The 14,529-nt window shown below is 43.6% G+C and overlaps 1 protein-coding gene across 1 annotated transcript in view; it reads right to left on the bottom strand.

Moving 5' to 3' along the window:
- LOC121577306 (neurturin-like) overlaps window positions 1-13,159 on the bottom strand; it is a 41,180-nt gene extending 28,021 nt beyond the window's left edge. The window contains exon 1 of the mRNA XM_041891070.1: window positions 12,081-13,159. The gene's annotated coding sequence lies outside the window, so the exon portion shown is untranslated. The remainder of the gene's footprint in view (window positions 1-12,080) is intronic.
- Between the last annotated feature and the right edge of the window lie 1,370 nt (window positions 13,160-14,529).

Raw genomic sequence — 14,529 nt, 5'->3', positions numbered from 1 at the left:
AGCAGGGGAGCAGCCTGTAGAGTGGAGCATGGCTCCAACATCAGGCCTGGATTAGCACTGCTAATGCCTCCCAGTTTATTTCCATCACGTGGGCCGCAATTTACCCAGCCTGGCTGGAGGGAGTCACCGACCTGGAGGTGTGGGGATGGCAGTAAGGGGTAATCTGTCAACCACCACCATGAGCCTCATCCGCAGGACTCAGAGAGCACTCCAATACACATGCTGAAGGAGTCAGTAACTATAGTATGGTCCTCCATTGGGAGCTTTGGTCAATGTCTCAGGATGACACACCAGTCTCTAAACCCCCAAATCCTTGCTTTGACATGGGTAAGGATAACTGGTTTCCATTATGTAGCCTACTATTAATGCAATTCAATCACCACATGATATCTCAGCCTTTGTCAATATTAGAGGTTTGAGGCATGTTGAAAGAGGACTAGATGGAGGGCATTGACCAAAGCTCCCATTATGTGTGGTGCAGATCAGGGGAAATACCAGTAGGCTCCCGAGTGTGGTATTCCTCATCTCAGAAGTCAACTCTGTCTTGTAGGGTGACTCAAGTTCAAGTTTATTTGTCACATGCACAAGTACAGTGAAATGCTTAACTTGCAAGCCCTACCCAACAGTACAGTATTCAATATCAAAAAGTATAACTAATAACAAATTAATAAGAAGAAGAACAATAAAAAACACGAGAAATAAGAGAGGTAGATATATACAGTGCCTTGCAAAAGTATTCATCCCCCTTGGCGTTTTTCCTATTTTGTTGCATTACAACCTGTAATTTACATAGATTTTTATTTGGATTTCATGTAATGGACATACACAAAATAGTCCAAATTGGTGAAGTGAAATGAAATAAATAACTATGAAGCCCCTAAATAAGATCTGTTACCAAATACCTTCAGAAGTCACATAATTAGTTAAATAAAGTCCACCTGTGTGCAATCTAAGTGTCACATGATCTGTCACATGATCTCAGTATATATACACCTGTTCTGAAAGGCCCCAGAGTCTGCAACACCACTAAGCAAGGGGCACCATCAAGCAAGTGGCACCATGAAGACCAAGGAGCTCTCCAAACAGGTCAGGGACAAAGTTGTGGAGAAGTACAGATCAGGGTTGGGTTATAAAAAAAAATATCAGAAACTTTGAATATCCCACGGAGCACCATTACATCCATTATAAAGAAATGGAAAGAATATGGCACCACAACAAACCTGCCAAGAGAGGGCCGCCCACCAAAACTCACAGACCAGGCAAGGAGGGCATTAATCAGAGAGGCAACAAAGAGACCAAAGATAACCCTGAAGGAGCTGCAAAGCTCCACAGCGGAGATTGGCGTATCTGTCCATAGGATCACTTTAAGCTGTACACTCCACAGAGCTGGGCTTTACAGAAGAGTGGCCAGAAAAAAAAAAAAAAAAAAAGGCATGTGGGTGACTCCCCAAACATATGGAAGAAGGTACTCTGGTCAGATGAGACTAAAATTGTTTCAGTCTTCCAGAGATTTACATTTACATTTACATTTTAGTCATTTAGCAGACGCTTTTATCCAGAGCGACTTACAGTTAGTGAGTGCATACATTTTCATACTGAGACTGAGACTGGGACGGAGGTTCACCTTCCATCAGGACAATGACCCTAAGCATACTGCTAAAGCAACACTCGAGTGGTTTAAGGGGAAACATTTAAATGTCTTGGAATGACCTAGTCAAAGCCCAGACCTCAATCCAATTGAGAATCTGTGGTATGATTTAAAGATTGCTGTACACCAGCGGAACCCACCCAACTTGAAGGAGCTGGAGCAATTTTGGTTTGAAGAATGGGCAAAAATCCCAGTGGCTAGATGTGCCAAGCTTATAGAGACATACCCCATGAGACTTGCAGCTGTAATTGCTGCAAAAGGTGGCTCTACAAAGTATTGACTTTAGGGGGGGTGAATAGTTATGCACGCTCAAGTTTTCTGTTTTTTTGTGTTATTTGTTGTTTGTTTCACAATAAAACATCTTCAAAGTGGTAGGCATGTTGTGTAAATCAAATGATACAAACCCCCCAAAATCAATTTTAATTCCAGGTTGTAAGGCAACAAAATAGGAAAAATGCCAAGGGGGGTGAATACTTTCGCAAGCAACTGTACAGGTTAAGTGCCAGTACCAAATGTACAATGTGCAGGGATACTGGAGTATTGAGATAGTTATGTACATGTAGGCAGGGATTAGGAGAAAGTGACTGGCAGCAAGATAAATAATAATAAGTCTAAACTATTCTCTGTCCTGGCACCCCAATGGTGGAACAAGCTTCCCCTTAAAGTCAGGACAGTGGAGTCCCTGCCCATCTTTCGAAAACGTCTGAAACCCTACCTGTTTGAAAAGCATCTTAAATAACTCTTACGGCGCACCCGACGCCCCCATGCAGTTGCCATACCAGACGGTGATACAACCACTCAGGATGCTCTCAATGGTACAGCTGTAAAAGTTCCTAAGGATCTGAGTGGCCATGCCAAATCGTTTCAGCCTCCTGAGGGAGAAGAGGCACTGCCATACCTTCTTCACGACTGTGCTGGTGTGAGAGGAACATGATAAGTCCTCAGTGATGTGGAGTTGTGCGTGACCACACAGTCGTGGGTGAACAAAGAGTACAGGAGGGGACTAAGCACACACCCCTGGGGGGCCCCCATGTTGTGGGTCAGCGTGGCGGATGTGTTGTTGCCTACTCTTACCACCTAGGGTCGGCCCGTGAAGAAGTCCAGGATCCCGTTGCAGAAGGAGGTGTTCAGTCTGAGGGTCCCGAGCTTGGTAACACACTTGGAGGGCACTATGGTGTTGAACACTGAGCTGTAGTTGATGAACAGCATCCTCATATAGGTATTCCTCTTTTCTTGGTAGGAGCGGCCAGTGTGGAGTGCAACTGAGATTGCATTGTCTGTGGATCTGTTGGGGCGGTATGCAAATTGGAGTGGGCCCAGGGTGTCTGGGATGATGAAGTTGATGTGTGCCATGACCAGAGTTTCAAAGCACTTCATTATTACAGATGTGAGTGCTACAGGGCGGTAGTCATTGTGACAGGATGTCTTAGAGTTTTTGGGAACAGGTATGATGGTAGTCAGCTTGAAACGTGGGGATTACAGCTTGGGGTTATGTGCATGGACACCGGCTAAATAAATGAACCTCTGGGTGGTCTAGTATTCGTTAGATAACAACTTGAAGGAACCTCTGTTACTGCTGCATACTGTGGTTGGAATTTGTTATATCAATAACACTTTATCAGTTCAGTTCCTGTTGAGATAAAATGGGATCCAGCAGTCTTAGGAGGGTGCAGGTGCTTATAGTGCATGTGGAAATATTTACAAAAATGCCCCTGGTTGAGTCCAAAAATGACGTTCAGTAGTTGCAGATAGAAAGGGCAAAATGTAAAAATAAAGAATAATAGCAATGAGTAGCAACCAAATGGCTACAAAAGACAAAACGCCTATAAAACCCAGTGTTGTGAATGAGATAGAAGTTTATCTCAGATAGTTTTCCTGTGAATCACGCTTCATGTTCAAACCCTCCTAAAGTATAGAAAAATGGATTGTGTAACTCAATTATGTTACTTGAGATGATTTCGATATGAATGCTAATATACAGTATGTACCATTGACTTGCATTGGATTTGTGCGACCAATGCTAAAAAGGTATAATTTGAAACAGTGCCCAGGTAAACAAAACCAAAGCATGGGTTGATGTCATACCTTGTCCATAGACTGCTTACAGGGTAAGGAAACCAATATGTAATTTTGGAGTTTGGTTTAACTATCCCTTTAACATTAAGGGGGGAGATTCTATTTTTCTAAACACCTAATAGCAGGAACAGCACCATCTAGTGGTCAGGACCTGGTAATATCAGAATGTAGGATGGGACATAAACCTAACAACTTCTATGACTAATTTCTCTGAACAGGGGGAAAAAACTATAGGAAATTCACTGAGAATGCATTACATAAGATGAAGAAACAATACTCGTACTACTTGTCAAACGTAGAGAACATATTGTATACTCGTTGTTGGGTTGGGATTGGTGTGAGGTGTGGGTTGTCCGTGGGTAGCTTTTGACCATTTCTTTGGAACCCTCATGTCTTACTCGTTGTTAAAAAAATGTTGGGTCCAATTCGGATGTATAAAAGTAATCCTTCTACCCCCCCCAACCCCCATAAAAAAAAAGGGTGGTTTCCCACTTGCTATCATAAGTTGAATGCACCAATTTGTAAGTCGCTCTGTATAAGAGCGTCTGCTAAATGACGTAAATGTAAATGTACTATATTTGTTGAATATTATATGAATCCTGTCATTTAAAATAGCCAATTTGGGTGCAATCAATTAGCTTAATTTCTCAGAGATCAAATTATATTTCAACAAAATAATGTTGCAGGAATGCTAATCTTATCTGTTTCTAACTACAGAAACGATTTCAGAACAGTCGGAGATGGTGGGTGTCATGGCTTGCTGAAATGACATTGAACGACCCACTACACTCTTAGAAAAAAAAGGGTTCCAAAAGGGTTCTTCGGCTGTCCACATTGGAGAACCCTTTAGGTTTCAGGTAGAACCCTTTTTGATCCATGTAGAACCTAATGTGGAAAGTGTAGTAGGATGTTCCTTGTGGGTATCCGTTCCTACACAGTGCATTTGGAAAGTATTCAGACCCCTTCCCTTTTTCCACATTTTGTTATGTTACAGCCTTATTCTAAAATGGATTAAATACCCCATAAGGAAAAAGCGAAAACAGGAATACCTTATTTACATACGTTTTCAGACCCTTTGCTATGAGACTCGAAATTGAGCTCAGGTGCATCCTGTTTTCATTGATCATCCTTGAGATGTTTCTACAACTTTATTGGAGTCCACGTGTGGCAAATTCAATTGATTGGACACTATTTGGAAAGGCACACCTGTCTATGTAAGGTCCCACAGTTGACAGTGCATGTCAGAGCAAAAACCAAGCCATGAGGTCGAAGGAATTGTCCGTAGAGCTCCGAGACAGGATTGTGTTGAGGCACAGATCTGGGGAAGGGTAAAACAGTTCTGCAGCATTGAAGGTCCCCAAGAACACGGTGGCCTCCATCATTCTTAAATGGAAGAAGTTTGGAAGCACCAAGACTCTTCCTAGAGCTGGCCGCCCGGCCAAACTGAGCAATCGGGGGAGAAGGGCCTTGGTCAGGAAGGTGGTCACTCTGACAGAGCTCCAGAGTTCCTCTGTGGAGATGGGAGAACCTTCCAGAAGGACAACCATCTCTGCAGCACTCCACCAATCAGGCCTTTATGGTAGAGTGGCCAGACGGAAGCCACTCCTCAGTAAAAGGCTCATGACAGCCCACTTGGAGTTTGCCAAAAGGCACCTAAAGGATTTTCAGACCATGAGAAACAAGGTTCTCTGGTCTGATGAAACCAAGATTGAACTCTTTGGCCTGAATGCCAAGCGTCACGTCTGGAGGAAACGTGGCACCATCCCTCCAGTGAAGCACGGTGGTGGCAGTATCATGCTGTGGGAATGTTTTTCAGTGGCAGGGACTGGGAGACTAGTCAGGATCGAGGGAAAGATGAACGGAGCAAAGTGCAGAGATCCTTGATGAAAACCTGCTCTAGAGCGTTCAGGACCTCAGACTGGGGCGAAGGTTCACCTTCTAACAGGACAACAACCCTAAGCACACAGCCAAGACAACGCAGGAGTGTGGCCCAGCCAGAGCCTGGACTTGAACCCGATCAAACATCTCTGGAGAGACCTGAAAATAGCTGTGCAGCGACGCTCCCCATCCAACCTGACAGAGCTTGAGAGGATCTGCAGAGAAGAATGGGAGAAACTCCCCAAATACAGGTGTGCCAAGCTTGTAGCGTCATACCCAATAAGAGTCAAGGCTGTAATCGCTGCCAAAGGTGCTTCAACAAAGTACTGATGAAAGGGTCTGAATATTAATATAAATGGGATATTTCCGTTTGTTATTTTTTATAAATTTGCAAAAATTTATAAAAAACAGTTTTTGCTTTGTCATTATGAGGTGTTGTGTGTAGAATGATGAGGGGAAAAAACAATTGAATCCATTTTAGAATAAGGCTGTAACGTAACAAAATGTAGATAAAATCAAGGGGTCTGAATACTTTCCGAATGCGCTGTGTATGACATGCGCGTCTAGGCTAGTAAACATGCTGAAGCTAGAACCTTGTTGTGCCTCCTTATTTTAGATAATACTACATGCTGTCAGAGTGGTTTTAATAATCACAAAAAAATGTGAAGGACTTACCACGTAAATCATACATCCATGCCGACAGACTGTTTCAAAGCAAGGAGGGCACAGTTTTGAAGATAAACAGTGCAGATCATCATTGGGTTAGCTAATGAGCGAGGATTAAGTTACTGCTAGCAACATCTTACAAGAGGAAGAAACTGGCGAGATTTCAGGGTTGTCAACTCCAAGTTCAACGGGCACTCGCGCAAACATGGACAGGCCAGTGGCTAGTGATGACGGATTTCACATTAGCCCCCCCAAGAATTTTGATTGTATGGACATTCAAAACTGGCTGAAAAGGTACAGAGTAGCTTCAGGCTTAAATGTGAAAAATCTGGCATTTCAAGTTAATACACTGATTTACTCTATAGGTGATGAAGCTGAGGATATATTAAATGCTTCACCGTTGACTGAGGAAGAGAACTTTAACTACAGTGCCATTAAAGACTGTTTTGAAACGCATTTTGTAGGGAGACGCAACATTATATTTGAGAGAGCTAGGTTTAATGTGTGCAAACAGGAGCAGGGTGAAACCGCCAGCAGATTCATCACAGCTGTTCAGAAGCTAGCGGAACATTGTCAGTTTGGCGTACTCAGGGAAGAACTGATCCGAGATTGGATTGTAGTGGGAGTAAGAAATATCTCACTTTCTGAAAAGTTACAGTTGGATTCACAGCTTACCTTGTCCTTGTCCAAAGCTGGAAACCAGGTTAGGCAGAGTGAGACAGTAAAAAAAACAGCAGGCGATGCTGTGCAGTGGCAGCTCTATGCAGAGTGAAGAGAGTGAGGAAATACATGTGTTTTCATACTGTGCTATGAAGACTGAGGGGAACACAGAACAGAGACAGAAAGAAAACAATCACAGACAGCGCCAGTAGCCAGTTCAAGTGTTTGTCGCAAATGTGGGAAATCCCCTTTCCACAGCTGGAAAGATTGCCCAGCAAATGATGCGGAATGCAGGAAATGTCACAGGAGAGGACACTTTTCAGAGGTCTGTTGATCAAAGCAAATGCATGAGGTCTCAGAAGAGGAACAGCAGTTACAGTAGGTCAGCATCTTTCTGGGGGAAGTCAGGGAAAACAATGCTGGCTGGTACTCAGACATTAAACTCAATGGGGAGGTTGTGTCATTTAAACTAGACACAGGGGCAGCAGTGACAGCAATCCCCACTAGGCTGTATAGCTACAGTAGAGATGGCCCTTTGCTCCCTACAAACAAAAAACTGTACAGGCCCAGTAATAAGATATTACCAGTGGTAGGGCAGATGGTGAGTAAACTGGAGAGTATAGACAAAAGTGCCATCCAGCCTGTCTTCATCATTGACTCTCTGTACAGACCGCTGCTGTGGCTGCCATCAATTGAAGCATTGCCACTCATTGAGATAGTGAGTGAGCTGGAGGACCCAGGGGAGGTTTTCAAAAATAAATTCCCAAAAGTGTTTTCTGGCCTAGGAAGGCTAGAAGGTGACTACAAAATCTGCCTGAAGGAGGATGCGGTCCCCTTTATCACCCCCTGCCGTGTGCCTATCCCTTTATTGGCCAAAGTAAGAGTTGGGGAGGATGGAAGAAATTGGGTCTGTGTCTAAAATAGAGAGTCCCACTGACTGGTGTGCAGGGATGGTGGTGGTCCCAAAAGCCAATGGGGACATGACTAACTTGAAAGAGGCACTGCAGAGAGAGACACATCTTACCATCAGTGGAGCAGTCACTGACTTAGTTGGATGGTTCACAGATCTTCACAAAGCTGGATGCCCACTCAGGCTTCTGGCAGATACCCCTGCCAGTAGGGCGCTCACAATGTTTATAACACCGTTTGGCCGATACTGTTTCAACGTTTTGCCATTTGGAATCGCTTCCGGTTCTGAGCATTTCCAAAGACGCATGTCCCAGCTGTTGGATGGGCTGAGGGGCATCATAGTCCACGCGGACGACATGCTCGTGTGCGGACGGGACAGAGCAGAACATGATGAAAGACTGGCCTGACACTCAATGAAAAATGCACCTTTGCACAGTCAGAGGTCTTGTTCTTGGGACACAAAATCAGTGCAGCTGGAATAGAGCCGGACACGGAGAAGATCAGTGCCATCACAGACATGCCCATTCCCCAGAACGTGGCTGAAGTCAGGACCTTCTTAGGCATGGCCACATATGGGGGTAAGTTTCAGACACAACCAAACCCCTGAGAGATTACTAGCCAAAGAGAATTACTGTTCATGGGGTCACATGCAATAGGCAGCGTTTGACAAAATCAAAGGAGACCTCACAGAGAGTGCTGGCCCAGTAATGTCCCCACGCTAAGACAAAGGTGTCAGCAGATGCATCATCCTTTGGGCTAGGGGCGGTCCTCACACAGATGCAGGACAACATGGAGTAGTGGCGTCCAATAACATACAATTCAATTCAATTCAATGACTTTATTGGCATGGAAAACGTATGTTAACATTGCCAAAGCAAGTGAAGTAGATAGTACACAAAAGTGAAATAAACAATAAATATTAACAGTAAACATTACACTCAGAAGTTCCAAAAGAATAAAGACATTTCAAATGTCATATTATGTATATATATATATATACAGTGTTGTAACAATGTGCAAATAGTTAACATCTCACTAAGCTTATCCGACACAGAGCAAAGGCATGCACAAGTGGAGAAGGTGGCATTGGCTATCACATGGGGCATGTGAAATGCTCAGCCAATAGCTCATTGGCCTTCAGTTTACATCAGAGACTGACCACAAATCACTGTTGGCTCTGTTAGGGACAAAAGCCTGGACGACTTGCCTCCCAGAGTTCTGCACTTCCGCCTCAGATTGCTGAGGGTCACCCACAAGATGGTGTATGTGCCAGGGAAGGCACTGATCACAGCAGACGTGCTCTCCAGGGCCCCAATTAAACGTCCATTAGAAGAGGAGGAGCAATGTCTAGAGGGTGAGGTACAGGTGTCCATTAATGCAGTAAGAGACAGCCTGCCTGTGTCTCAGACCAAACTGCAGCAGATTGCAGAGGAGCAACAGTGAGACCCCATCTGCCGACAGATAGTACAGCAGTGCAAAAAAGAATTGCCCATGCTGCCTCAGCTTCTGAAGCCCTATTGGGTGCACCAAAGTGACTTCCACTGTAATGGAGACCATCTCATGAACGGACAACGGATAGTTATCCCAGAGACTCTACAACTGGAAATGCTAGACAGAGTGCATGAGGGACACATGGGGATCACCAAATGCAGACTGAGGGCTCAACAGTCGGTGTGGTGGCTTGGTCTGAGAACTCAGATTGCCAAGTTGGTGGCCCAGTGTGAGATGTGTGAAAAATGTCTACCTTGTCATCCTGAACCAATGATGGCAACGGAGCTGCCAAAACGGCCATGTCAAAAGGTAGGGGCAGATTCTATTGGAATAGATTACTATTCAAGATACATTGAAACATCAAAGACATCCATAACTACATCAGCTGGTGTTATCAATGGATTAAAGTCATGTTTTCCAGGCAAGGGGTAGCTGAGGTCCTGGTTGCTTTTGCCGCATAATATGACTTCACACATGTGACCAGTAGCCCCTACCATGCACAGAGCAACGGTGAGGTAGAGAGAGCTGTGAAAACAGTCAAGGGACTGCTGAAAAATAAGAAGGATCTGTACAGGGCTCTGTTAGCTTACAGAGTCACACCACTGCATTATGGGCAGGAGGCTACACTCCCCATTGCCTGTCTCGCCGGCTCAGGTTAACAAGCTCGCCCAAAAAGAGACTATGTTATGTGAATAGAATACATACTGTTGAGGGGACCATACCTCAGCAAAAAGAAAGATTGTACCTAAGTTAATACATAGGAGTTCAGACTGTGTAATTTCATGCTTTCATACTGTTTCAGGGTGGGAAGTAGCATGTTAAAGAGAATAATACTTGTTTCAAAATTGCATTTCAGTTATGCTTCAGTGGTTATGCATGTTGAATTCTTGTTCATCGGAGAGGGGAAGATGTAGTAGGATGTCCCTTGTTCGTGTCCGTACCTATGTATGACATGCGCAGACTAGGCTAGTAAACATAATGAAGCTAGAACCTTGTTGTCGTCCCTCCTTATTTGAGATAATACTACAGAAAGGGTTTTTCATGGAACCCAAAAATGGTTCTACCTGGAACCAAAATGGTTCTACCTGGAACCAAAAAGGGTTCTACCTGGAACCAAAAAGGGTTCTTCAAAGGATTCTCCTATGGGGACAGCCGAATAAACATTTTAGGTTCTAGATAGCACCTTTTTTACTAAGAGTGTAGAGTCATGTTTCAAAAAGAGTGATCACCTATTGCATGAGCTTCCACCTTCGCCACAGAAGTGGAAAATATGGAAAAGCGTTTATTTTCTCTGTAAATTATCACAGCTGGAAGATACATTTGAGAGACGCAAGTGAACAGGCTTATATCTGCTCCGTCTCCAACAAACAAATCAATAAAACTCTATAAGAACCACTGTTCTTAAACATGAATGACCCAAGATGCTACCAAAGTTTAAGTAAAGTTGACTGCCGACAAACGTACGTAGAATGTAATGTCGGCAATGTCTTTTATGTAATCTGGTAAGCATGGGCTTGAATATTCCCTGTCGGTTTGGCATGGGTGGATTTCAGATATGTTAGCGCACTTCCTACACGCTTCCTCTCCTCTCAACATAGTGCTGCAACATGTGTTCGAGACATTGGGGGCGCTAATGGTTTCCCATTTACTTATTATTGGGTAACTCCAATATGATCAGATTCAAGTGGTTCTAGACATTAACAAATAAATGAAAGTCCTTGACATGCCTCTCCGTTACGTCACATGAAAGTCGTAATGTGTCATAATACATTCAGCTTTATGCTCGTGTCAATCGTAGATCAATCGTCATTGGTCTGACCATGTTGTCCTCACAGAGTTGACGGCTGTGACCCTTTCTAACGCTGGTGAGTGCAGTTAAGGTAATTCACTGGTTTTCCTGAAAGTTAGCAGCCTGCGCTATAAGCCAGATTGTTACCCAGGTTATGGCAGTTGAACAGCTCAGAGACAACTGGTTTAGCTTCCCATGCCTCAGACTCTCTCCATAGGCAGCTACTAATTCAAGTGAGATTTCAGTTCCTTGCATGTTGAATTTTACAATGTTGGCGTAGCCCTTTCCTGCAGTCAATGACCAAAAGCTCCCTCTTTGGCATCATGGGTGGAATGTTATTAATGTTTTTCATAATTTCATAATTAATAAAATAAATATTTCAACGACAATAATCTGGTGTTTCTATGTCAAACAGTTTTGTTATATTTGAGATGTATATAAAGTAATATTTGGATGCAAACTCAAAATATAATACATTTAAACTCTGTATCTGACATGGTACAGGTTTCTTCTTTTTTTTAAATCCATAGCCATGTATACTTTTGTTACAAAGTAGATTTGTATAAGACTACCAAGAATCACTCTGTGTGACCCTGATTTAACCCACTGCAGTAAAAGGTTAAAGTACCTTTCTGGGGTTTAATTAAGTGTTTATAAGGGTTTCCCTTTCAAATTGTTCTCTGGGACAGAAAATACAGCCAACAGTGTTGTTTGGGGATTTACCCTATAATAGTATATGATATTAGTCAGTCTTATACAGGTCTGCTAAGTATGACACTACCAAACCACATTTTTAACTGTAGCACAATAGCCACTGGGACAGTGATTTTGACATAGACACTTAGCACCTTACGTAGTGCTGTTGGTCTGCTCATGTTTCATTTAAGCCATTAACAGTGATTACCATCCTCCCACATAAGCCCCCAGCTTACACTGACAAAAGAGGATACCGCGTGTCCTTACCGTTTGCCCGGCTTATCCAGACTCGTCTGTGTGTCTAACTCTTCGCTTGACGTCCAGGTGAGAACTGCATGGGATCAATATGGCCGATGCTCCTCCGTCTTCCGCTCAGGCGAGGCAGAGTAGAGGAGAGAGTAGTAGCAGCTCTCCCTTTAGTCCAGTAATCAAGCAGTCAGAAAGTAGTGGCGTTAGCCTTCAGGACTACCAGGCTGCTGTTGCTGCGTCTGTGCATCTGCTGAAGACCGTTGTCACACGTGCAGAGGTTCCACTGGTGGAGGAAGATGCCCAGAGTCCCCATAGTCTTAACTTCAGGTGTTCAGAGTGCCTTAGCAAAGCCCAGGTGTTAGGTCAGATACAGGGTCTAGTAAGGGTATGAAACACAATGCCTGTTAGTAGTGTAGAGTTGTTTCCTCCAGATGATTCTACCTTCTTCACACACAGCCAGACTGCCAGGTATGCTGAAGGAGACCTGCCAGACTCTCAGAGAGAGAATCAACCCTGGAAATGCAGCATCTCTTATGGCAATAAACAATCAACCCACAGCTAAGCAATTTGTAAAACAACATAAATTGTCTAGAAATCTCTTGCAGTGCGTTGTTGAGTAAATGGAATGTTATTTACGCAGTACTGAAATATTTTAAAATCTCATGAGAGTACTTTTTAAACTCCAAGATCCAGATGAGTTCGATCAGTCTGTCCATTTCCCTGCGTTTAGAACACAACACTCTCTGAACAAGACGTTCCAAGACTGAGCTGTTCACCCCACAGATTCCTTCAACGCGAGTTAATTCCAGCTCTGTCCTCGCAGAGAGAGAGAGAGAAAGAGAGAGAGTGACTCCAGCCTTGTTCTAAGTTACACATTAGTTGTGAATCCCGATGCTCCAGCGATGGAAACTTCAGAGATACTGAGTGTCCCGACTAAGTAGGAGTGCCGCTGATTGTAAGTGCGGCAGCTGCTACCTGTCATCCACAGAGAGAGAGAAACAGGCAGACACTGAAATAATGTTCCTTCTGCACAAGTTCAAAGTATCCTCTTCTGTTGGTGTACAGTGTAGTGTAGTAGACTATTGTGCTTTGCTTGAGCCTGCTTGTGTCAGAGAGCCCAGTTTTACACTGCTAAGGCACGGAGGGATGGGAGCGCAGGATGGACAGAGGGGGGAGCTAAGTGGAAGAAGGGGGGTGAGGGATTGAATGGCTTTATCACTCTTTCGCCCCCTCTCTGCCTCCTCCTTTCTTCCCCTCCCCTTTAAGACATACAGTATATTCATTCAAATACACACACACATTCACACACTAGCTCCACCTCTCAAAAGCTCAGGCCAGTGGCAGACTCAAGTCGAATCAAAGGAGGCTGGCTTGGAATATCTCTGGACTGCAGTTGATTCACTTTTGTGTGTGTGTGTGTGTGTGTGTGTGTGTGTGCGCCCGTCACAGTCTGCACTGACCTCTGCACCAAGGATAAAGATGCATTATGTATGTACATTTATATTAGCAGAGCCGAAAGAGTAAGTGACATAATGTAATCCTTTATATCCTGTGTGCTGAGGGCTGGTCTGATTTATTCATTAAATAGAATGATTCATCAGTCTTTTCATCTATAGGTTATACAATTTGTCTACGTTATTCAGCCTAGTTACCGAAGGTCTAATCTGGTATTCAACATAAGCTGGGCAAGAAGTCCATTATGCTGAACGTAAATATCCTGACAAGAACAGTGCAAAAGGTGGTGGTTTTGGGAGGCACATTTCTAAAGCTTCCAGGGTGGGGTCCTTAACATACATAAACACATACATACACATAGCAAGACCTGGCAGATACCTACAAATGTTTAGGTATCTGTTTACCTTACCTCCGTTTACCTTCTACCTGATTTTGACCAGCCCAAAGACTCCAGTACAAAACAAAGAGACAATAAGCCCACGTATGCAGGCCCCACCTATAGGATAGGAGTGTTGTTTCAGTGATACTCTATTCATTTATATACATTTAATAGCCATTTTAAACCCAACCCATAACTCTAGTTTAATCGCATATTAACACATCAACACCCAGTTGAGATCATGTTGATTTACATCATATTTGACCTTTGACCTTCCGCTGTATTTACATAACACATTCCTCCCGTGGAGCCACACGCGTCTCTAAGGAGAGAAATATGCTTAGTTTATGGACGTGTGGATTTGAAAACAATCAATGAGAGGGTTTTGTCAAAAGCTTAGCTCCAATGGGAGACTTTTGGTAAATTTCCAGGTGCAGCTTTTGGCTCGAGTTCAATGACTTTCACAATACTTCTACTTGTTTGGGATTACAGCGCATCAAAGGAAAAATCAAAGCACTGTTTTCCTTTTCGGTTTCCAATAGATACAGTGATATGTTTAGGAAGGGTGATGGGTGTGGTCTAAAAGAACGGACAGCAGTAGTGATCACCTTGTTGCTAAAAAACAACTCTCCT

This window comes from Coregonus clupeaformis, chromosome 11 (genome assembly GCF_020615455.1).
Source record: "Coregonus clupeaformis isolate EN_2021a chromosome 11, ASM2061545v1, whole genome shotgun sequence".
NCBI lineage: Eukaryota > Metazoa > Chordata > Actinopteri > Salmoniformes > Salmonidae > Coregonus > Coregonus clupeaformis.
This window is presented reverse-complemented; position numbering and strand designations above follow the sequence as displayed.